The sequence below is a fragment of the Rattus norvegicus genome, chromosome 14, assembly GCF_036323735.1.
Source record: "Rattus norvegicus strain BN/NHsdMcwi chromosome 14, GRCr8, whole genome shotgun sequence".
Lineage (NCBI taxonomy): Eukaryota > Metazoa > Chordata > Mammalia > Rodentia > Muridae > Rattus > Rattus norvegicus.
The window spans coordinates 31713691-31737834 of record NC_086032.1 but is presented as its reverse complement, the minus strand read 5'-3'; the positions used below and the strand labels follow the sequence as shown (position 1 = coordinate 31737834).

The 24144-nt window shown below is 43.5% G+C and overlaps 1 protein-coding gene across 1 annotated transcript in view; it reads left to right on the top strand.

The window, feature by feature from the left end:
- Positions 1-24144, top strand: part of Cracd (capping protein inhibiting regulator of actin dynamics) — a 236064-nt gene that overhangs the window by 136557 nt on the left and 75363 nt on the right. The window lies entirely within an intron of this gene.

Genomic DNA, 24144 nt, shown 5'->3' with positions numbered 1-24144 from the left:
GCACCTGAGCTGCTGTAGTTTGGTGCCTGGTCTTTGTCTCCTTGACCCTCTGAACTTTTCCTCATGCTCATTTATTTTGTAAGTTCCTCTTCTGATATTAAAACCTGGCCTATATCAGTCAGATCTGGGGTTTGTCTTCCCTGAAAGATGTCCTACTCCAAGATGATGCCCGTATTAACAAAGAAAGGATTTCCCCACCCCACCCCCAAGTTCCCAAGACAAGGTTTCTCTGTGTAGCCTTGGCTGTCCTGGAACTTACTCTATAGACCAGGCTGGCCTTGAACTCAGAGATCCACCAGCCTCTGCCTCCTGGGTGCTGGGATTAAAGGGAACCCCATCACCACTCAGCTCAAAGAAAGGAATGCAATGACATGTTTGAAGAGCAAAGTGGCTCCATTATAATCCCGTGCTCTTCGGTCATTCCTCATGAACTCTCCTTATTAGAGACAGGGAAGGATAAGGACTGAGGCAAAGCAAACAAAAACAGGAGAAACCAGGTTCTCGGAGTGCCTTATTTTTAACTAGATCTGACTTTTAAAAGTAAAACAACGTCAGGGTCAATTTGTTGTCCACAGACACCAAAAATTAATTCCCTACCCAGTAAGAGTTTGGGGAGACAGAGTCCTGTTCACATTGGCCCTTTAAACCCCACGTGCATTTCTGTGAATCGTGTGAGAGTGAAAAGTTAAAAAAAAAATACTATTCCTGTGACAGACAGGGACTACTGGGATATGGTTCAACGGACTCTCAGTCATCCAAAACAGAGGGTTACTAAAAACCCAAGATATTCATTTTTATGATTCGTGTGTGTGTGTGTGTGTGTGTGTGTGTGTGCACGCGCGCGCACTTCCTGTGGTTTGCGTGTTTGTATGCGTTTGTTAATGTAGTGTGTGCATATGGAGACCATAGATCAACTTCAGTTGTCTTAGTTCACTTCCCACATTTTTCGTTTTTTGAGACAGTGTAGCTGTCTTTGCTACTTTGTGGGTTCTTTTTTCTTCCACCCTTTCAATCACCAACACTAGAGAGGAGAGAGGAGAGAGAGGAAAAGAGATCCCTGCATAAAGTTGGGGCGAGGGGCAGATTTATCATTAGACTACTTCCTGCGGATTTGGGGTGTCCAGTTCCTCGGGAAAGTTTGGTCTTCGCCATCAGGATATCTAATTTCTTCTTGTTGTTGTTTCTTCTCTGTGTATGGCTACTTAACAAACCGTGAGCGACAGCATCTAACAACAACAACCTCCTCTCTGGACCCTAGCATTTTTATACCCTCTTAAAAGTCCCAGAATTCCAAATGTCGCACAATCGCAGAAACTGTCTGCAGGTGGCCAAGTCACGCCCCCCACCAAAGCCCGAGGCAAGTCACAAGTCACAGTGGACAATCGGAAGCATCTCATATCCCACCACAACTGGGATTAAAATGGAAACATATTTTTATATTTCTGTGTTGTTTAAAGGAACCAAAATTCCAAAATTGTCACTACAAGACACTGTGTCTCATTGAACCCAAAGCTCACCAATTAGGGGAGGCTGGCCAGACAGCGAGCTTCAGGTATATCTTATCTCTGCCCCTACCCCCATGTTGGAGTTATGGGTACACAACATCACATTTGGCATTTACTTGGCTTCTGGGGATTTGAAGTTGGGTCCTCATGTTTGTACAGTAGGCATTTTACCAACTGAGCTCTCTCCTCAGTCCTGGATTGTCTTATAAGTTGTTTAAGTATCTTGACTGCAAGCACAGGGGTGGGGGTGGGGGCTGGAACTTTAAAAGTCACTCACTATTATACTAAACCGGGCTCACTTTTATCTACTTGTCTAGAGCCTTGGGTTTGCTATTTCTGATGGAAATCTTGAGCCTGTGTTTTTGAGACAAGCTTGGTAATTCTCCTGCCCGGTTTTGTACCTATAAATTTAGAGCTTGTTTGCGGATAGGTGTGCAAAGATACTATATGATAAGGGTGTGTGTGTATTTGTCTCACATTTTCTCCACATCCTATAAGAAATGTGATATTCTCACCATTAAAGATATCTAAGGCTGACAAAATTTTTTCCTTGATTTTTTTTCTCTTTTAATTTGGAAATGTCATTGAAATCTTCTGCTTGTTGTTTTCTGATAACTTCTCCTCTAAGTTGACGGAAACTCCTGTAGTCGATTTTTTCGTAGGCGACACAGTAAGAGATGTTTTTCTTTTCCCCTGCAGATTCATTCCACTATAGCTAAGCAGTACTTTCAATTAGGGGATGGAGTTGATGCTTCTCATGGTGTTTGTGGGAGAGGAAGATTTTGTGATGGAAATACCACTGACTGGAAGTAAGGAAAGATAACTGAATGGTGTAGTAGAATCTTGAAGAGAAAGAAAACAGATAAACCCGAAGATGATTAAAACCAACAACAAAACAAAACAAAACAAAACGAAACAAAACAAAACAGAAAAGCACTATACACAGTCCCATTTAGGAAAGAAGAGGTTAGTTAGACACTGGGTAGAATCAGGCAGCTTCCTCCCTGTGTAACTTCCTGTCTTAGCCCATTTAGATGGCTATAAGAAGACATCGTAGACTGGTGTCTTCTTTATTTCTCCAGGTTCTGGAGGCTGAGAAGTTAAAAATAAGGGTGTTTACATATGCTGTGTCTAAAAAGAAACCCAGTCCTCACAGAGCTGCCCCTTCATTGTAACCTCGCATGATGAAATAGATGAGGGAATCTTTCCTTCTTGTAACGGTCCTAATCCCATCCATGGGGTTCCCTGCACACGTTCACCTACACAAAGCTCCATCTTCTAAATGGATGTGGACTGGGGTTGGGATTTTAACCTATGAATTTGATAGGCACATAAACCTTAAGTCTACTGCACTTCCATATATAACTGAATTAGCCATTGTCATTGTATGTGTGTGTGTGGGGGGTCTTACTTTCTCTTTCTGTGTGCCCTATCTTTTCAAAGGAACTGTGAGCTTTTTGAGGAACAAATCCATGTCAGACCTCCTCTGTATTTGTCTCTAGCATAGCATCTTCCATATACAAGGAACACAGTAGGTAGCTGTTGCTTCATTGAATCCACAGATGGGAATCTGGCTAGCTGTTGAAATCATTACCCATCAAGGAGTCTGCTCACTGCATAAACATTGCTATCTTCAATTTATCTGCGGGATACCGAGGTTGGAGGGGCTGAGTGGGTTCTGTCGCTCCTCCTGTGGTGCTAAATGCATTATTGATTAGTACGGGAGTTGACCAGCATAACTGGCCGTGGGAACTCTTCTCCTCTTGTCTTTGTGCCAATAAGCAGAAGTGAGACAGCTTCCAAGCTTCCTCAGAGCCACATGATAAACAGCTGCTGGGTAAATTAATATGCTCTTATAGATGAGACCAAATCAAGGGGCCGTGCTTGGCCATGCTGGCAGGAGCCGCCTGGCTCTCCGTTTGGCCTCAGCTCCTCCCTTGCTTGTCTGTAGCTGTGGGTGAGTCACGGCAACCTTGCTGGCCCTCCTCTTCCAACTGTGAAGGAGAGGAGTTGCCACCAGATCTTGTCCTCTAGCTCCTGGAAACAGAGCCTAGCTGTTGATGGCAAGTGGCTTGCTCCTCTCGCCTGCCTGCAGACTACAGAGCTTCCCCTCTCCCCTCTGTCAGATTTCCTGCTGAGGTAAGTGACATGGCTTTCTTGCCTTACCTAGGGCTTTCATCCCCTTTTGTATAGTAAGCCCTGTAAGTGTGGTAAATAAATGCTGTAATTATAACCCTCTTTGACAGCTCTGTAATCTAATTGTAATTCGCTCTGAGCATCTTTTCAAGACAGTGCTGTGTATAGAAGACGCAGCTGACAAGAAGCAGCTGGAATCAGCCCCAGCAACTATGGGGACTTGCAACCTATTCAAGACCGAACAACAGAGAGCCTGTGTGTGTGTGTGTGTGTGTGTGTGTGTGTGTGAAATGTACACACCCATGGGTGTCTACTTTCTATACCCTAGCTTGGCAAAAGAGTAGTAGGAGAGAATTGTCATTTAAATTGGTTCTTACATGAACAAGAAAGGATTCTGAAGTGAATGGGCTCTTTACATGTATTTTCTGCAGTAAACAAGACCATTTTTTTTTTAAACAGAGGCACAGTCCCTCTTAACCAGGAGTGGGTGGCCCGAGGCTACTGGAGACTCTCTACAGTACCACACACTGGGCAGCTTAAGTTTCAGAATTCAGTTGTCTCAATTCTGGAGGCTAGAGGCTGGAAATTGAGGTGTGTAGAGCTTCTGTGAGGGAGGCTCAACTTCAGCCTCCTTCCGGGCTTCTGGCAGCAGCAGGTGTTCTTGGCTTGCACGATGCTCTCTCCTTAGGTACTCACGTTATCTTCCTCTATTTGCGCCTGAGTCTAAATCCTGTCTTTTCACGAGGGCATCACTTATATTGGATTACAGCCTACCTGAATGACCACATTTTCACTTGATAGATGTTATAACGACCCTGTGTCCCTATAAAGTCACGATTAGAGCTTAAATGTACAGAGTCCAGTACATCTTTTTGCTGGGCTTAAGGGAGATGCAGGTCAACCCCGTGACCAGTGTGCATTTGAATATTCGAGACTTTTCTTCTTATAACAGCCAACGACAATCTGTGTCCTACAAAGCTTTTGGATAAAAATGTGTGCGGACTCTCAAGAACATTTCGTAATGGTATTGTCCCTTTCATTTATTTTGGGCCATAACACAGAACAATGAATCTGCCACCATTGCTGGTATTCAGCCAAGTCGTTGCAGTGGAGCCTGGCCTACCTTTTAACCTTGATTGCCCTGAATACAGCATCCTGAACATGAGACGGTGCAAAAGTGCCAATGCTGGGCTACTTTAGAGCCCCCATGAGTGGAAGGTGAACAATACGGGTCTTACTGCCATCTCTGCCCCCTGTTCCAAGAGGGAGGGTAAAGATGAATCAAGAAGGTCTCCTGGATTCAGAAAACTCCTTTATTTGAGGGCTCTGGGGACCAGACATGAAAACAATGTCTCTAAGATCAAGGCAGGAGCAAGTGACAGGAAAGAGGAGGCAGCTCAATGTGGTGGCCATAGCCATGAGCTGGATGTTAGGGAAACAAGCTGTGGCCGAGATTCTGCAGTCAATTAATGAGTTGATGGACAAGTATTCCTCTTCCTCTTGACTGTGCGGTATGGGTATTGAGCTCAGATATGTGCAGCCCACAGTCCTGCAAGGTCAAGATTGTCCAGTAGGAATAAGGGTAGTAGGTCAGTGCTCAAGTGTAAAAAATTGTGAACAGCGTTGTTGTCTGTTTTCACCTGTGAAAACATGAGTGACTACCTGGCACGCCGGGAAGAAAATATGAGGAACTGTCAAAAGGAGTTCAGGAAATGATGGAGGAGATTGTTTGTGACTGAAAGCAGAAAGGGGGAAGCAGAAAAAAGCACCCTGCAGCCCACCTCTAGGGATGCTGGACTCGGAGGCCAACTACACAGCTCCTGTCTGTCCACACTTTGATCAGCAGCCACTGTGCCACAGTCGCTTGAGAAGTGCATTCCTACCCACAGATAATGTCCCCATAAGCTCGGACGCATCCTCAGTCACACAACAACAACTGAGAAGACAGAAGGCCTCTCCTGGAAGGACACCATAGCAGTTTGGACAGGAAGGCACACAATTTCAAGCCTTTGCTGCTGTGGCCAATTCCTGGCTCTCCAAATCCAAGTTTCCCTGTGCAACAGACAGTGTAGGTTAGACAGTACACACACCAAAGGGCAACCGGTTTGTACTTGGAGTCAGCCTGCTGAAACCTGTTGGAAGAAGGAGACAGGCCTCAGGGCAGTTCTTGGTGAGGAGAGTAAATGATACAAGACGCTCATTTCTTTTTCTTTTAGATTTTTTAATTGAATATTTTTAATTTACATTTCAAATGTTATTCCCTCTCCCAGTTTCTGGTCCATAAGCCCCCTATTCTGTCTCCCTCCCCTTCTTCTATAAGAGTGTTCCCTCTCCCCAATCAACCCCCCCTTCCCGCCTCCCAACCCTGACATTCCCTACACTGGGGGAAGTCCAGCCTTGGCAGGACCAAAGGCTTCTCCTTCCATTGATGACCAACCAGGCCATCCTCTGTTACATATGCAGCTGGAGCCATGGGTCTGTCCATGTATAGTCTTTGGGTAGTGGCTTAGTCCCTGGGAACTCTGGTTGTTGGTATTTTGTTCTTATGGGGTTGTAAACTCCTTCAGCTCCTTCAATCCTTTCTCTAAGATGCTCATTTCAAAGACCAATGATGAAGATAACCTGATTAATGTGTTTCTCTGGACTCCTCCCTCACCCCAGTCCTGGCTTTTACAATTCTTTTTGAAATCTCATTCTTAGAACACAACCCTTGGGGAAGGAGCTGAGAAGAGTGGCCCATAGTAGGTGGCCTGTGGGAGGTGAGAGCAGGCTTCCGAAAGGATATATAACCCGTTTGCTGCCCCTTGAAGGACAGATAGAAAACAAAACAGTAAACAAAGGGCCTAAAAGAAATTCCAGGCAAAGGGATAGCCTTGGACAAAGAAGAAAGAAAGTGCTTTGTGTCTTTGGAAATCTACCTGGTTATCCAGCATGCCTGGTGTAGGATTTGTTCTAAGGGTGGTAGACCAGACCCCTGGAAGGCGGCAGATTAGAGCTAATTCCTGAGGAGACTGAGTGCTGTACCCTGAGGGGGAGTTGCACTTGATCCTGTAGGCACGAGGAGATTCGGAGTGCTGTGACCTTTGTAAATGCCCACCAGCTCCCATCTGGAGCCGCATGGCTGTGCCTGGGAGGGGGCAAGATACAGTGGTGACCAGCTAGCTGCAGGACTCAGGGAAAGACAGTGAGCACAGCACGTCCTGCACACGTGTTGACTGGCATTTCCTTGTAACTTAATTTAAAAATCTCTAGGGGAAAAAATTATGTAAAGCTAAAAACAGGGTTATCTTGGGGATGAAAAAAATGGCATGAGGTATGGTTACCTTTTAGTGAGTGCCAGAACTATCTATCCAGAAGTCTGGCCTCTGTCTCTTTCTCATTTTTCTTTTTTCTGTATAATACCTTGAGTTTGTTCTGTTGGGCCACGTATTGCCTGAGTTCTGCTAGTTATCGGTCGGTGTGGTGGTGCATGTGGTGGTGCGTGTGATGGTGCGTATGTTCCTCTGCCCTCTGCATTTGGCGGTGATTCAGGTGCTAACAGATTTAGATTTTTTTTTTTTTTAAAGACCAGGGATTCATCGACCGTGTGTTCTTCTGTCATAAGACAATACTAGGTAGTTTCCCTCATGTATTCTTGCATGTGTGTGCATGAGTGCATGTGTGTGTGTGTGTGTGTGTGTGTGTGTGTGTGTGCACCTATGTGTATGTGCACCATTTTTATCACATACTAGTTTACCAATGTACTCGGTCTATTTTCCAAGGTTTGTGTTTGATCCCACTAACTGCCTATTTATGTAACTTTTCATATTGTTTCATGTTGTTCATAATTATTGGAGTTTATAAAGCGTCCTAGTTTCTGATAGAGTGGTTTGGGGGTTTGAACAGATTCATATGTTTGAATGCTTGGCCAAAGGGAGTGACACTATTAGGATGTGTGGCCTTACTAGAGGAGGTGTGGCCTTGTTGTAGAAAGTGTGTCACTGTGTAGGTTGCCTTCGGATCAAGGTGTAGAACTCTCAGCTCCTCCTACACCATGCTGTCTGGATGCTGCCATGTTTCCTGCCGTGATGATAATGGACTGAACCTCTGAATCTGTAAGCCAGCCCCAATGAAATGTTGTCCTCTATAAGACTTGCCTTGGACATGATGTCTCTTCAAAGCAATTAAACCCTAAGATAGGTGGTTTCCCCTTGACACACCTACTCCAACAGGGCACACCTTCTAATAGTGTACTCCCTGGGCCGATAACATCCAAACCGTAACATCCCTACTTTTTCTTTTAAGAGTCTTTCCTCTTATTTTAATTTGAATGAAATTTTACTTCCACCTTAAGTTTTTTATTAAAGACTAGGCATTTGATAGTTCATTTGTTACTTAGCTTGCATGTGTTGGTCTTGAACTCGAGTTAGCAGCCCTTCCACCTCGACCGTCTGAGTGTTGAGATGGTGGGGACACCCCACCACGGGTTGGCTACCTTGAAGTTTCCCTCATGTTTCTATTAAGCTATTTGATTCCGCTGGGTGGCATGATCGTTGAGGTCTTTTCTTCCAGGATAATCTTCTGTTGGTTGCTTGTGGAAGCCACCAATTCACACCCTAGCGGTGCACTAGTTTCTCCTCTGTTGTGTAGTTTTCCAGTTAACCCTCGAGCTTTCTACAAATTGCCGGCAAATACTGAAAGCTTAATCCAGTGTAATTCAGTCTTTTACACATCTAATTTATTTTGGTTGTGTTAACTAAGCCTATTACTAATCCTGATTCAAACTAGGGTTTCAGTTACTAGTACCAGTTTACTATAATCCACTAGAGGCTTAAACCCAGGTCTGCCAGCACTCAACATTTTACTTCTCCTTTGCTGTGGGATGGGACCAACTGTCCTTAGTTGGCTTCAGGTGAGATGGAGGTTGGGTGTCATGGGCTTTCAAGCTTCAGGCCACCCCTCAGTCTCCTCCTAGGGGCCTTCATGTCATTGTTAAGTTATTTCTAGAATCAGGGTCTTACTCTGTGACCCAGACTGTCCTTGGACTCATGGCAGTACACCTGCCCCAGCCTTCCATGTACTGGGGTTGCCACCATGTGCTGGGGTTGCCGCCATGAGCCACCACAGCAAGCTCATGGTACTATTCCCATAAGGACATAAAATACACAGCTTTTCATTTCATGACTCTCAGCATGGGTAATGTCTGTTGTCACATGTATCTTATGTGAATATTTTTTTTTCCTTCTATGTTTTCTTTATCTTGAAACCCTCCCCCTTTTCCCATCATTGAAACAAGGTCTCGCTCTGCTAGTCATGCATATATGTTTGAATTACATAGGCTGGTCTTCCACTTCTGGCTTCAAGTGATTCTCTCATCTCAGACTCCTGAGTGCTGGCCACCGTGTTCCATGAGCATCTGTCTTTAACTTGATTCCTCCTTCTCCTCCTCCTCTTCCTTTTTCTCCTCTTCTTCTTCAGATCTCAATTTTACTGTGCATTATGCTTGATTTTGAGTCTCAAGACAATCTTTTTTTTAAAAAACGATGTATTTATTATAAGTAAACTGTAGCTGTCTTCAGACACACCAGAAGAGAACATCAGACCCCATTACAGATGGTTGTGAGCCACCATGTGGTTGCTGGGATTTGAACTCAGGACCTCTGGAAGAGCAGTCAGTGCTCTTAACCACTGAGCCCTCTCTCCAGTCCCAAAACAGTCTTCTCACAAGGCAAAAAGACTTACACCTGGTTAGGTAAAGAATCCTCTGTACTTTATTTAGTTCATCATTGGGACACTGAGATGGGAGTGACAGACTTGTAAAGTACACGTGCAGATGACTTGACATCTTCCTGGACTGGGAGTGCATCCTGATCAGAATATTACGAGCTATGAAACAAGTCTGTAAACTATACTGTGTATTACCAGGGTGTCCTCAGCTTTAGATGGAGCTCACTTTCTCAAACCACATCTTCAGGCTGGGGCCAGTGGCCAGATCCTGACTAGGGGAAGCCATTTTCTGGCTACTCAGAAACTCTTTCCCTGCCCACTTAGCTATTGTTCTGTATTATTGGAAAATGAAGGGCAAGTGTGAGCAGAGCCCTGCAAGATGAAATACTGGACTTTGTGAGATAATATTCAGAGAGCAAAGTGGCTCCACGCGAAGCCTCCGGGGCAAGCCTTCAGATTTGCATGCAATCACGTTGCATTAAAATCCTGTTTTCAAAGAGAAGAAGCTCATTCAGCAAGGTGGCCCAAATTAAGTTCAATCCCTGGACCCGTGGCGGAAGGAGAAGACCAACTCTCTGAAGTTATCCTCTGACCTCCACACATGCTCGTGGCAAATGCATGCCCATGTATGTGCACGTACACATTCACACATATACACACAAATAAATGGTAGAACCATTGCTAAGGGTGGGCGGTTGATTCTTTGAAGCTAACACTGTAACTGGCCCTACAGAGGTGTAGTGTGGATATTTGATGATTGGAGAACTAAATTAGCTCAAGCCATCCTATTAAATGGACATTTGAGGGGAATCTAGGGGTTTGGATATGAGCTTCGTGTTTGCTTTAGATCTTTTTGCTTCTGGTATCCCACTGCATAATGGCTCCCGAGAAGGAGAGAAGAGAATCACAAATATAAAATAACTGTACCCTTGGCTCCTGAGCCTGTTCAATTAGACTTTATCCTCTAATGGCCTATAGCACACTACATTTTATTATGTTGATTTTGAGTCAGCAAATACTTAGACTGTTCTCTACACTCTACGTTAAGAAGAGTTCTAAAGCTTCCCATTAAGTGTGGTTCGTAGTGTGAGTGCTTGTGTCCCTGAGACTTTTGTGTCTGTGGCAGGAGCGTTTTACCTGAGAGAGATAATTTTAAAAAATAAAACGATTCACTTTGTCTTGCGGGTTTGACCCAGCCCTGGCTGGATCTGTTGCTTCAGACCTGAGATAAAGCAGTGTCATGCCAGAGAAGCTGTATTGGATTGGACAGACTCACAGGACATCCAGGAAGATGAGGAGGTGGGAAAGGGCTCGGCTCTCAGGATCCTCCAGAAAACGCACCTCTAAGGACCTGCTTCTGCCAACCAGGCCCCACCTCCCAATAATTTGACCAACTTTTGAATCCTCAGTGGATTAATCAGTTGCTGAAATCAAGTCTCTCATAGTCTACTCACTCCCCCCAAGCCCGCATTAGCTAGAGCTGGGTCTGTATCTTAGTGCCAGAGCACCTGCCCAGCACCCACAAGGCCCTGGGTTCAGTCTACAGCACGGAAGAAAGAGCTTGCAGCCCACTTCCTGTTCGACCAGATGATTATAGTGACTTCCCACACAGTGTTATAAACTGCTCCTTCTCTTTTCCTACCCAGTGAATTTCTTCTGCAGATGAGCTGAGGGGCTAACCATAACTAGACTTGGTGCTTAAGGGCGTGACAAATTCATAAGCAGGCTACAAGAATGAGGAAGAAATTCTCAGCTTTTCAGGCTGAAGACCTTCATAGACAGAATTGTTAAGTGATGAGACCACGGGCTAGAGAAGTGTGTCTTTGGTAACAAAGGAAACTTCTGAGCCTTTATGAATCTACCAATCACTTCTGGCCATTCTTTTCCCTTGTGGCTGACTTACAAAAAGCACGTTTGCACCAGAGAGCTGGCAACTTTTGTAAAGAGCCACAAAACTACGAGCTCTGAATGATTCATGGACTCTGCAGAGGCTCTTGGGCAATTTGTCCTACACAAACATCCATAGTCACCACTTAAACAAATGGGTGTGTCCATGTCCTGATAAAACTTTATGTGCAAAAAACGAAGGCAGTGAAGACTTTTAAAGATGATTATGTGGGATGGGTGGTGGTGATGCACACCTTTAATCCCAGCACGCTAGAGGCAGAGGCAAGCAGATGTCTGAGGTTGAGGCTAGTCTGGTCTACAGAGTGAGTTCCAAGACAGCCAAGGCTACACAGATGCATCCTGTCTGGAAGAGAAAAGAGAGAGAGAGAGAGAGAGAGAGAGAGAGAGAGAGAGAGATTCTGAAATGAGTGGTATTTCTCATTGTCAGTCATCGGTATATTGTGTCTCACACATGCACGCTGCCTTGTCGAAGTGGATTCTATTTTCAACTTAGAATCCATCAATGATCTTCCTGTTTAACTCTTTTTAATCATAGCCTTCCCCTTCCCTCTTCCTGTCCCTCAGGAATTAATTCATCTTCATCTGTAGTTCAGTGAAGGCCAGCATCCAGCATTAAAGGATATTTTATGTATTTACATTTCAAATTCAATTCCCTTTCCCAGTTCCCCCCTCCTACTTCCCCCTCCCCCTGCCTCTGTGAGGATGCTCCACCTCACCCCCACCCACTCCCACCTCAATGCCCTGGCTGGGGAAATGAGCCTTCACAGGACGAAGGGCTTCTCCTCCTATTGATGCCAGACAGTGCCACCCTCTGCTACATGTGCAGCTGGAGCCATGGGTCCCTCCACTCTGTTGTTGGTTATTTAGTCCCTGGGGGACCGGGGGGATCTGGTTGGTTGATATTGTTGTTCTTCCTATGGGGTTGCAAACACCTTCAGCTCCTTCAGTCCTTTCTATAACTCCTCCATTGGGGTTCCCATGCTCAGTCCAATGGTTGGCTGCAAGCATCCTCATCTGTATCAGTAAGGCAACGGCAGAGCCTCAGGAGACACCCATAATAGGCTCCTAACAGCAAGCACTTCTTGGCATCAGCAATAGTGTATGGGTTTGGTGGTTTTGTATGGGATGGATCCCCTTGTGGGGCAGTGTCTAGATGACCTTTCCTTCAGTCTCCGTTCCACTCTTTGTCCCTGTATTTCCTCCTGTGAGTAGCGTGTTCCTCCTTCTAAGAAGGACTGAAGCATCCACAATTTGGTCTTCCTTCTTCTTGAGCTTCATGTGGTCTGTGAATTGTATCTTGAGTATTCTGAGCTTTTGGGGCTACTATCCACTTATCAGTGAGTACATGCCATGTGTGCTCTTTTGTGACTGGGTTAACTCATTCAGGATGATATTTTCTAGTTCCATCCATTTGCCTGAGAATTTCATGAAGTCATTGCTTTTGATAGCTGAGTAGTACTCCATTGTGTAGATGTACCACATTTTCTGTATCCATTCCTCTGTTGAAGAGCATTTTCTTTCTTAAGCAGGAAATACATAAGGAGGATACCCGCCAAGCTCAGTGCTTGCACACCTGCCCTACACCCCAGCCCTGAGCCTGGTACCCCCATTTGCTCAAACACTGACACTCTGTCTCATAATCCACGCATTTCAGTGACCCCCCCATCCTCAGTGATCACTAAGATCCATGTTGAAATCTAAACAAATTGCTGGACCTTGTGTTGCTGGTGACCGACTCCGTGTCACATGCCAGCACATGTCCATGTGTAAGTAGGAGACCACCCTTTACGAGGAAGAAATTTGATCTTCAAACAGTGACAAGACCTCAACACAATGAACAACCAAACATCAGATGATGTTTCCGGTTTAACAAGGGACTGGCTTAGTACCAAGTGTATTAAATATAAATATTAAAATACACAACTGAGATATCTGTTGCTCAGATGGGAATTATATACGTTTCCCTTTCTGTGTGCTGTTTTTATTTTTTCTTTTTTTAACATTTTTTTATTCTATGAAAACTTCATACCATGTATTTTGAACACATTCACTCTCACCAACTCCTCCCATAACCACCCTTTCATCCCTTTCTACCCAACTTTGCTTTCAGTTATCCTTCCTTTTTTTTTTTTTTTTTTTTGATTTTTTTTATTAACTTGAGTATTTCTTATTTACATTTCAAGTGTTATTCCCTTTCCCAGTTTACGGGCAAACATCCCCCTCCCCCCTCCCCTTCCTTATGGGTGTTCCCCTCCCTATCCTCCCCCCATTGCTGCCCTCCCCCCAACAATCTAGTTCACTGGGGGTTCAGTCTTAGCATGACCAAGGGTTTCCCGTTACACTGGTGATCTTACTAGGATATTCATTGCTACCTATGAGGTCAGAGTCCAGGGTCAGTCCATGTATAGTCTTTAGGTAGTGGCTTAGTCCCTGGAAGCTCTGGTTGCTTGGCATTGTTGTTCATATGGGGTCTCGAGCCCCTTCAAGCTCTTCCAGTTCTTTCTCTGATTCCTTCAACGGGGGTCCCGTTCTCAGTTCAGTGGTTTGCTGCTGGCATTCGCCTCTGTATTTGCTGTATTCTGGCTGTGTCTCTCAGGAGCGATCTACATCCAGCTCCTGTCTGCCTGCACTTCTTTGCTTCATCCATCTTGTCTAATTGGGTGGCTGTATATGTATGGGCCACATGTGGGGCAGGCTCTGAATGGGTGTTCCTTCTGTCTCTGTTTTAATCTTTGCCTCTCTATTCCCTGCCAAGAGTCTCCTTGTTCCCCTTTTAAAGAAGGAGTGAAGCGTTCACATTTTGATCATCCGTCTTGAGTTTCATGTGTTCTAGGCATCTAGGGTAATTCAAACATTTGGGCTAATAGCCACTTATCAATGAGTGCATACCATGTGTGTTTTTCTGTGATTGGGTTACCTCACTCAGGATGATATTTTCCAGTTCCAACCATTTGCCTATGAATTTCATAAAGTCATTGTTTTTGATAGCTGAGTAATATTCCATTGTGTAGATGTACCACATTTTCTGTATCCATTCCTCTGTTGAAGGGCATCTGGGTTATTTCCAGCTTCTGGCTATTATAAATAAGGCTGCTATGAACATAGCAGAGCACGTGTCTTTGTTATATGTTGGGTCATCTTTTGGGTATATGCCCAAGAGAGGGATAGCTGGATCCTCAGGCAGTTCAATGTCCAATTTTCTGAGGAACCTCCAGACTGATTTCCAGAATGGTTTTACCAGTCTGCAATCCCACCAACAATGGAGGAGTGTTCCTCTTTCTCCACATCCTCGCCAGCATTTGGTGTCACCTGAGTTTTTGATCTTAGCCATTCTCACTGGTGTGAGGTGAAAACTCAGGGTTGTTTTGATTTGCATTTCCCTTATGACTAATAATGTTAAACATTTCTTTAGGTGTTTCTCAGCCATTAGGCATTCCTCAGCTGTGAATTCTTTGTTTAGCTCTGAACCCCATTTTTTAATAAGGTTATTTGTCTCCCTGCGGTCTAACTTCTTGAGTTCTTTGTATATTTTGGATATAAGCCCTCTATCTGTTGTAGGATTGGTAAAGACCTTTTCCCAATCTGTTGGTTGCTGATTTGTCCTAACCACAGTGTCCTTTGCCTTACAGAAGCTTTGCAGTTTTATGAGATCCCACTTGTCGATTCTTGATCTTCGAGCATAAGCCATTGGTGTTTTGTTCAGGAAATTTTTTCCAGTGCCCATGTGTTCGAGATGCTGCCCTAGTTTTTCTTCTATTAGTTTGAGTGTATCTGGTTTGATGTGGAGGTCCTTGATCCACTTGGACTTAAGCTTTGTTCAGGGTGATAAGCAAGGATTGATCTGCATTCTTCTACATGTTGACCTCCAGTTGAACCAGCACCATTTGCTGAAAATGCTATCTTTTTTTCCATTGGATGGTTTTGGCTCCTTTGTCAAAAATCAAGTGCCCATAGGTGTGTGGGTTCATTTCTGGGTCTTCAATTCTGTTCCACTGGTCTATCTGTCTGTCTCTGTACCAATACCATGCAGTTTTTATCACTATTGCTCTGTAATACTGCTTGAGTTCAGGGATAGTGATTCCCCCTGAAGTCCTTTTATTGTTGAGGATAGTTTTAGCTATCCTGGGTTTTTTATTATTCCAGATGAATTTGCAAATTGTTCTGTCTAACTCTTTGAAGAAATGGATTGGTATTTTGATGGGGATTGCATTGAATCTGTAGATCGCTTTTGGTAAAATGGCCATTTTTACTATATTAATCCTGCCAATCCATGAGCATGGGAGATCTTTCCATCTTCTGAGGTCTTCTTCAATTTCTTTCTTCAGAGTCTTGAAGTTCTTATTGTACAGATCTTTTACTTGCTTGGTTAAAGTCACACCGAGGTACTTTATATTATTTGGGTCTATTATGAAGGGTGTCGTTTCCCTAATTTCTTTCTCGGCTTGTTTCTCTTTTGTGTAGAGGAAGGCTACTGATTTATTTGAGTTAATTTTATACCCAGCCACTTTGCTGAAGTTGTTTATCAGCTTTAGTAGTTCTCTAGTGGAACTTTTGGGATCACTTAAACATACTATCATATCATCTGCAAATAGTGATATTTTGACTTCTTCTTTTCCGATCTGTATCCCCTTGACCTCCTTTTGTTGTCTGATTGCTCTGGCTAGAACTTCAAGAACTATATTGAATAAGTAGGGAGAGAGTGGGCAGCCTTGTCTAGTCCCTGATTTTAGTGGGATTGCTTCAAGTTTCTCTCCATTTAGTTTAATGTTAGCAACTGGTTTGCTGTATATGGCTTTTACTATGTTTAGGTATGGGCCTTGAATTCCTATTCTTTCCAGGACTTTTATCATGAAGGGGTGTTGAATTTTGTCAAATGCTTTCTCAGCGTCTAATGAAATGATCATGTGGTTTTGTTCTTTCAGTTTGTTTATATACTGGATCACGTTGATGGTTTTCCGTATATTAAACCATCCCTGCATGCCTGGGATGAAGCCTACTTGATCATGGTGGATGAGTGTTTTGATGTGCTCTTGGATTCTGTTTGCCAGAATTTTATTGAGTATTTTTGCGTCGATATTCATAAGGGAAATTGGTCTGAAGTTCTCTTTCTTTGTTGTGTCTTTGTGTGGTTTAGGTATAAGAGTAATTGTAGATTCGTAGAAGGAATTCGGTAGGGCTCCATCTGTTTCAATTTTGTGGAATAGTTTGGATAATATTGGTATGAGGTCTTCTATGAAGGTTTGATAGAATTCTGCACTAAACCCGTCTGGACCTGGGCTCTTTTTGGTTGGGAGATCTTTAATGGCTGCTTCTATTTCCTTAGGAGTTATGGGGTTGTTTAACTGGTTTATCTGTTCCTGATTTAACTTTGGTACCTGGTATCTGTCTAGGAAATTGTCCATTTCCTGCAAATTTTCAAGTTTTGTTGAATATAGGCTTTTATAGTAAGATCTGATGATTTTTTGAATTTCCTCTGAATCTGTAGTTATGTCTCCCTTTTCATTTCTAATTTTGTTAATTTGGACACACCCTCTGTGTACTCTCGTTAGTCTGGCTAAGGGTTTATCTATCTTGTTGATTTTCTCAAAGAACCAACTTTTGGTTCTGTTGATTATTTCTATGATCCTCTTTGTTTCTACTTGGTTGATTTCAGCTCTGAGTTTGATTATTTCCTGCTTTCTACTCCTCCTGGGTGTATTTGCTTCTTTTTGTTCTAGAGCTTTTAGGTATGCTGTCAAGCTGCTGACATATGCTCTTTCCTGTTTCTTTCTGCAGGCACTCAGCGCTATGAGTTTTCCTCTTAGCACAGCTTTCATTGTGTCCCATAAGTTTGGGTATGTTGTACCTTCATTTTCATTAAATTCTAAAAAGTCTTTAATTTCTTTCTTTATTTCTTCCTTGACCAGGTTATCATTGAGTAGAGCATTGTTCAACTTCCACGTATATGTGGGCGTTCTTCCCTTATTGTTATTGAAGATCAGCTTTAGGCTGTGGTGGTCTGATAGCACGCATGGGATTATTTCTATCTTTCTGTACCTGTTGAGGCCCATTTTTTGACCAACTATATGGTCAATTTTGGAGAAAGTACCATGAGGAGCTGAGAAGAAGGTATATCCTTTTGCTTTAGGATAGAATGTTGTATAAATATCTGTTAAGTCCATTTGGCTCATGACTTCTCTTAGTCTGTCTACGTCTCTGTTTAATTTCTGTTTCCATGATCTGTCCATTGATGAGAGTGGGGTATTGAAATCTCCCACTATTATTGTGTGAGGTGCAATGTGTGTTTTGTGCTTTAGTAAGGTTTCTTTTACGTATGTAGGTGCCCTTGTATTTGGGGCATAGATATTTAGGATTGAGAGTTCATCTTGGTGGATTTTTCCTTTGATGAATATGAAGTGTCCTTCCTTATCTTTTTTGATGACTTTTAGTTGAAAATTGATTTTATTTGATATTAGAATGGCTACTCCAGCTTGCTTCTTCCAACCATTTGCTTGGAAAGTTGTTTTCCAGCCTTTTACTCTGAGGTAGTGTCTGTCTTTGTCTCTGAGGTGTGTTTCCTGTAGGCAGCAGAATGCAGGGTCCTCATTGCGTATCCAGTTTGTTAATCTATGTCTTTTTATTTAAGGAATAGTGATTATTGCTTCCAGTTATATTCATATTTGGATATGAGGTTATGTTTGTGTGCTTTTCTTCTCTTTGTTTTGTTGCCAAGACGATTAGTTTCTTGCTTCTTCTAGGGTATAGCTTGCCTCCTTATGTTGGGCTTTACCATTTATTATCCTTTGTAGCGCTGGGTTTGTAGAACGATATTGTGTAAATTTGGTTTTGTCATGGAATATCTTGGTTTCTCCGTCTATGTTAATTGAGAGTTTTGCAGGATACTGTAACCTGGGCTGGCATTTGTGTCATTAGGTTCTGTATGACATCTGTCCAGGATCTTCTGGCTTTCATAGTCTCTGACGAAAAGTCTGGTGTGATTCTGATAGGTCTGCCTTTATATATTACTTGACCTTTTTCCCTTACTGCTTTCAATATTCTTTCTTTATTTTGTGCGTTTGGTGTTTTGACTATTATGTGATGGGAGGAATTTCTTTTCTGGTCCAATCTATTTGGAGTTCTGTATGCTTCTTGTATGCTTATGGGTATCTCTTTCTTTAGGTTAGGGAAGTTTTCTTCTATGATTTTGTTGAAGATATTTACTGGTCCTTTGAGCTGGGAGTCTTCACTCTCTTCTATACCTATTATCCTTAGGTTTGATCTTCTCTTTGAGTCCTGGATTTCCTGTATGTTTTCTACCAGTAGCTTTTTCCGCTTTACATTATCTTTGACAGTTGAGTGGATGATTTCTATGGAATCTTCTGCCCCTGATATTCTCTCTTCTATCTCTTGTATTCTGTTGGTGATGCTTGTATCTATGGCTCCTTGTCTCTTCTTTTGGTTTTCTATATCCAGGGTTGTTTCCATGTGTTCTTTCTTGATTGCTCCTATTTCCGTTTTTAATTCCTTCAACTGTTTGGTTGTGTTTTCCTGGAATTCTTTCAGGGATTTTTGCGATTCCTTTCTGTAGGCTTCTACTTGTTTATTAATGTTTTCCTGTGTTTCTCTAAGGGAGTTCTTCATGTCTTTCTTGAAGTCCTCCAGCATCATGATCAAATATGATTTTGAAACTAGATCTTGCTTTTCTGGTGTGTTTGGATATTCTGTGTTTGCTTTGGTGGGAGAATTGGGCTCCAATGATGCCATGTAGTCTTGGTTTCTGTTGCTTGGGTTCCTGCGCTTGCCTCTCGCCATCAGATTATCTCTAGTGTTACTTTGTTCTGCTATTTCTGACAGTGGCTAGACTGTCCTATAAGCCTGTGTGTCAGGAGCGCTGTAGACCTGTTTTCCTGTTTTCTTTCAGCCAGTTATGGGAACAGAGTGTTCTGCTTTCGGGCGTGTAGTTTTTCCTCTCTACAGGTCTTCAGCTGTTCCTGTGGGCCTGTGTCCTGAGTTCACTAGGCAGGTCGCTTGGAGTAGGAAGGTTTGTCTTACCTGTGGTCCCGAGGCTCAAGTTTGCTCGTGGGGTGTTGCTTATGAGCTCTCCGCAGGGCCCCAGTTATCGTTCTTATTGGTAACCCGTCAAGTCCAGTTTGGGTTGTTCAACTGGCCTTGGGAGTGAGGCCTATGCTGGCATGCGGTCAGCCTACCAGGGGTCATATCATTCAAGAAAATGGACTCTCACTCTCCCTGAAGCTATCAAAGGGCAACAGCCCCTCAGCCAGGAACAGGATTGTGTGCCCACCTCCCCACTCTCTTCTGGGATTTTGTCTGCCTTGAGCTCATGCTGGTCTTGCTCACACTAACACAATTGTGATTTCACATATGCAATGGCCATGTTGTGTCTGGAAACACTGTTTCCTTCCTAGTGTTATCTACTGATTTCAACTTGTATAATCCATCCCTCTTCCCCATAGGTCCCTGAGCCTTGGAGGAGGAGGGATGGAATATGTATATCCCATTTAGGGTTCTTTGTGTACTTAGTCAGGCACTTGTACATGCATGTATGCAGAAGCCTAAGGCTGCTGTCTGCTGTCAGGAGTTGTCTCAAATTACTCTTCTGTCTTTGCTATTCCTGAGGTAAGGTCTCAGTCAAAACCAGAGTGAGCCCATGAGGCTATTCTCGATAGCCAACTTGCTCCACCATTGGAGACTAAAATCACACAGACAATGTCTCTCTCCTCCAGAAGCTATCTCCCAGCATCTACAGGGATTCTCAGATCACAACTTGGGTCCTGATCTTGATGAATCAAGACTCTAACCACTGAATCAACTTCCCAGTCCCCATGAGCAACCTTTGAAAGGCTAGTCAAACCCTCGAGGATAGAGAAGGTACAGAGCCCACCCTGAGGCTGCAGAATGATTCAGAGGACAATGGGAGACATCTGGGTCTTACACTGTCCTAGAGAAGTCATAGACTAAAAAGCCCCAAGTTCAGGGCTTCTGTTTGATCCCTGCTACTTATTAACCATGAGATATGAAGTCAATATTTAACATGTCCATGCTGAAGTTTCCTTTGAATGACAAAGTACATATCGTGGAGATGTGCTGGGGATAAAGCAAGAGGAAACAGGAAGCATGATTGGTAGTCATAGCTAAAGTTCTCTGTGGAGGTGGGAGTTATGAGACACTGTACTCAGAGGTATGAGCAAAGCAAGGTATCTGGGATAGACCACCCAAGGTGGTTTGCCTCGGGCTCAATCTCTGCTTGGAAGCCAGGAACTGTGGGATTCAAGGTAGAGCCTGTTGGAGGTGAATAGGTCAGCAAGGCTCCACACTGGTGAGTGGAGACAACATTGCTATGAAGGGCCTGGATGAAACTTGCCGGGACCTTTTGTCCTCGGTCTTCTTGTGAGCCACAGATTTATTCCTTTTTATGACCCCATGAAGGCTCATCTGTGAAGAAGGGGACCTACAAAGACACGGGTTTTTCTGGCACCTCAATCATGAACTGGAAAGTGCGAATCTCACTAAATACAATTACGTGTTAGGACGTGTGAGGCCGTCTCTGCTCCTATAAGAACCATGCTTACATTGTTCAAACATCACCTGACCCATGGGTGTTTTCTTGTTGGTAGCCCTCGTGAACTGAGAACCATGCGACAGAGAATGCCTCCTCCTCAGTTTATGCCATACACGGATCGCCGGTTGAGAGGACCTCAGACATAATGAAAACCTACAATGAAGTTACCCTGTATTACAGCAGGGTGGACATTTACTGACACAGATGCCGTCTCATAATCACATCAATAAGAACTTCAGAGAGCTTTGTGAGTTTAGGGGAAAATGACCTTTTTACACACGCAGCCAGAGATGTGTGCCGCATGCAGCCCGTGGGCTTGTTTCAGATTCTTTTCCTGCATGGATGCCTCTGGGTGCTCTGAGCTCCCCTGGGCAGCTCACTTCACCCCTCTGCCTTAAGTGTCCTGACCATGGCAGGAAGTGCAACTGTGAGCAAAAGTGACAGCTCAGCAATAAAAATACCCACTTCGCCCGTGTTTGTCTGTGCTCCACAAATTTACTGCTTAATCTTTCTCCACCTCTTTAAGGTTTAAAACAGTCCACTGTGCCCTGTGTGTGGCCACCACACTAATGCTCTGGGTAGGAACTTGCAATGCCAGGCTCCTTCTGGCTTTATATTTTCAGTCCGTTATGGAGCCCTAAGTAGCTTCGGCTTTCACACTTTTTTTTTTCAAATTACTTATTTTATGTCTATGAGCCCACCATTGCTGTCTTCAGACACACCAGAAGAGGGCATCGAATCCCATTACAGATGGTTGTCAGCCACCATGTGGTTGCTGGGAATTGAACTCAGGACCTCTGGAAGAGCAGTCAGTGCTCTTAACCACTGAGCCATCTCTCCAGCTCCAGTTTTCACAGCTTACCCTTCTTTCTGGCACTTGACTCCAGCTAAGGAGGCTGGAGTATGGAGACAGAAATGCCCCCTCAGCTTCCTCGATAAGAAGTATGGGTGGTGGGAATTTGGCTTTTTCCAGGCAAATTACAGGTGAGTATCAGTTACTCAGTTGACAGGATGTTCTGAGCGCTGCTGTGTGTCCCCAAACAGGGACACAAAACATTGCTTGTGTGATGGGAGAGCCATTTGAAAAGCCCAATTGAAAGGCAGCGGAGTTTGGAAAAGATCAAACCCTGATTAGAAGATTTGGCTCTGCATGTTCTCGCCCTATGGCACTACCATGGCTTCTTTTTCTATGTGATGAGTGACTTTCAAACAGCGACCTTTTTTTCTTCAGGTCTCTGAGACATCTCATTATGTAGCTCAGGTTGGCTTTGAAGTCGTGTGTGTGTGTGTGTGTGTGTGTGTGTGTGTGTGTGTGTGTGTGTGTGTGTGTGTATGTGTGTGTGTGTGTGTGTGATGATGATGATGGTGGTGGTGGTGATGGTGATGATGATGATGGTGGTGATGGTGATGATGATGATGATGAAGACAGGTGTGTGCCACCATGCCCAGCCTTCAGTGATTCTGAAGGACTCTTGCCTCTGAGGATCTGTCCTAGAGGGCTAAGCTCGGCCTTTCATGTGTATTAGGTTCCCATGTTCCATTTCAAATCCATCAGATGGATGCCCTTTGAAAGTAAGAAAGCTAAAGGAGCTTGACACAGCCCTTTCCATTCTGACCTGGCGCGACCTTACAGACATTACAAGACAATACAAGAGCACATGTTAGTTAGTGTTGCTAGGATGTGTGGACAGCATTCTGCATGGGTCATCCAATAAGCGTTGGTGTGTGGACACCAGAGATACCGTCAGCTCTGTGTCCTGTGAGGTCATATAAAGATGGATGAGGGATTTAATTAGGCCAATAGTCCTAGGAAATAAATTAGAAAAAGGAGGAAAATTGGCTAGCCGATCCCAGAGACAACGGTTCTTAAACTTCTGGTTTCTTTCCATGTCCGTCTCTGTCAAGAGCTTTTAACCTTGCACATTCCAGAAGGAGAACCACATTAGTCCCCCAGCTTCTGGCTCACTGAGTTTTCTGTTTCATTGCTGGTGGAACTCACATACACAGCTTGCTTCTTTTTTCTTTCTTAGTACAGAATTCATCCAATCATGTGAAGCATCCAGTACTTTACTATAAATCTGTAGGCTAATGTAAGTGATCTGAACACTTTTAGGCAGGACTGGGCTCAGCTATCAAATGTGCTTTCAACTTGAGTTATTTTCAGCCGCTGATAAATCTTTTGGGAATAGCTCACATCAGTCAAGGAGTGTCTTTTATATAGGTATAAATACAGACAGTTACACACGGACAGATTGATGGGTTGATATTGACTGATATTCTGTCTCCTTATTTAACACGACAGCATGGATATTTTCCTGAGTGCTTCAGAGCCAGGCCAGTGAATATCACCCAATAATCCATCACCAGCATGGAGCACAACACATGGCCTGCAGTAAATACTCAACAGATATTTATGAATCACGATGCTTGTTTGTAAAATGGATGCAAATATAAAAAGCTCTATTTCATGTACTGAGTGGATGAATGAATGAATGAATGAATGAATGAATGAATGGTCCATGTGGAAAATACATGCCACCAAGCTAAATAAAAAGTCCCTATGGGTTGGAAACATGAAGAGAAATAACAGCCAAGCCCACTGTCTAACAGTAGGGATGTGTAACCCCCTCCTCACTCCTTCCCTAAATCTCACCTTATGCAACCTCTAATATTCCACCCATCATTAAAGATGGGCTTCTGTTTTCTAGACCTATATACGATGGAATCGTGTAAGTCTGTACCGGCCAGCCGGTCTCTCTTGAATGCATCTCAGTGACTTGTGCGGTTATTTTTGGATACCTGCGAGTGACCAATGCATCTGCATATACAATAGTTCGGTTCTTTATATCGCCCTGCAGTATTTCATCAAAATGGGCGTACTAGTTCATTTGTGAACTTCTTGATGGATGTTTGGATTGTTTTCCTCTCAAAGCTGCTGCACCCTTCTCCTTTGAGTCATTCCTGTTGGCTATGTTTTCATTTCTCTTGAGTTAATAATACCTAGGAGTGAGACGGCCCGATCAAATGGTAGGACAGATGTACGTTTAGCTTTTTACATTAATGACCAGAATGTTTTCCAAAGTAGCATCCTCAAAACAGTATATGAATTACCCCTACCCTCCACATCTCTGTCACATCTGGTGTGTAGTCTTTATTTATTTGTATGTGCACTTTAATGATGCATTTGCTCAAATCTTTCCCCATTTTTAGTTGGGTTACTTATTTTCTTATTTTTGAATGTAGGGCTTTGAAATATATTTGGGCTACAAAATCAATTAGATTTGGGAACTGGAAATGTATCCTCCTAGTTTACGATTTATCATTTCATTC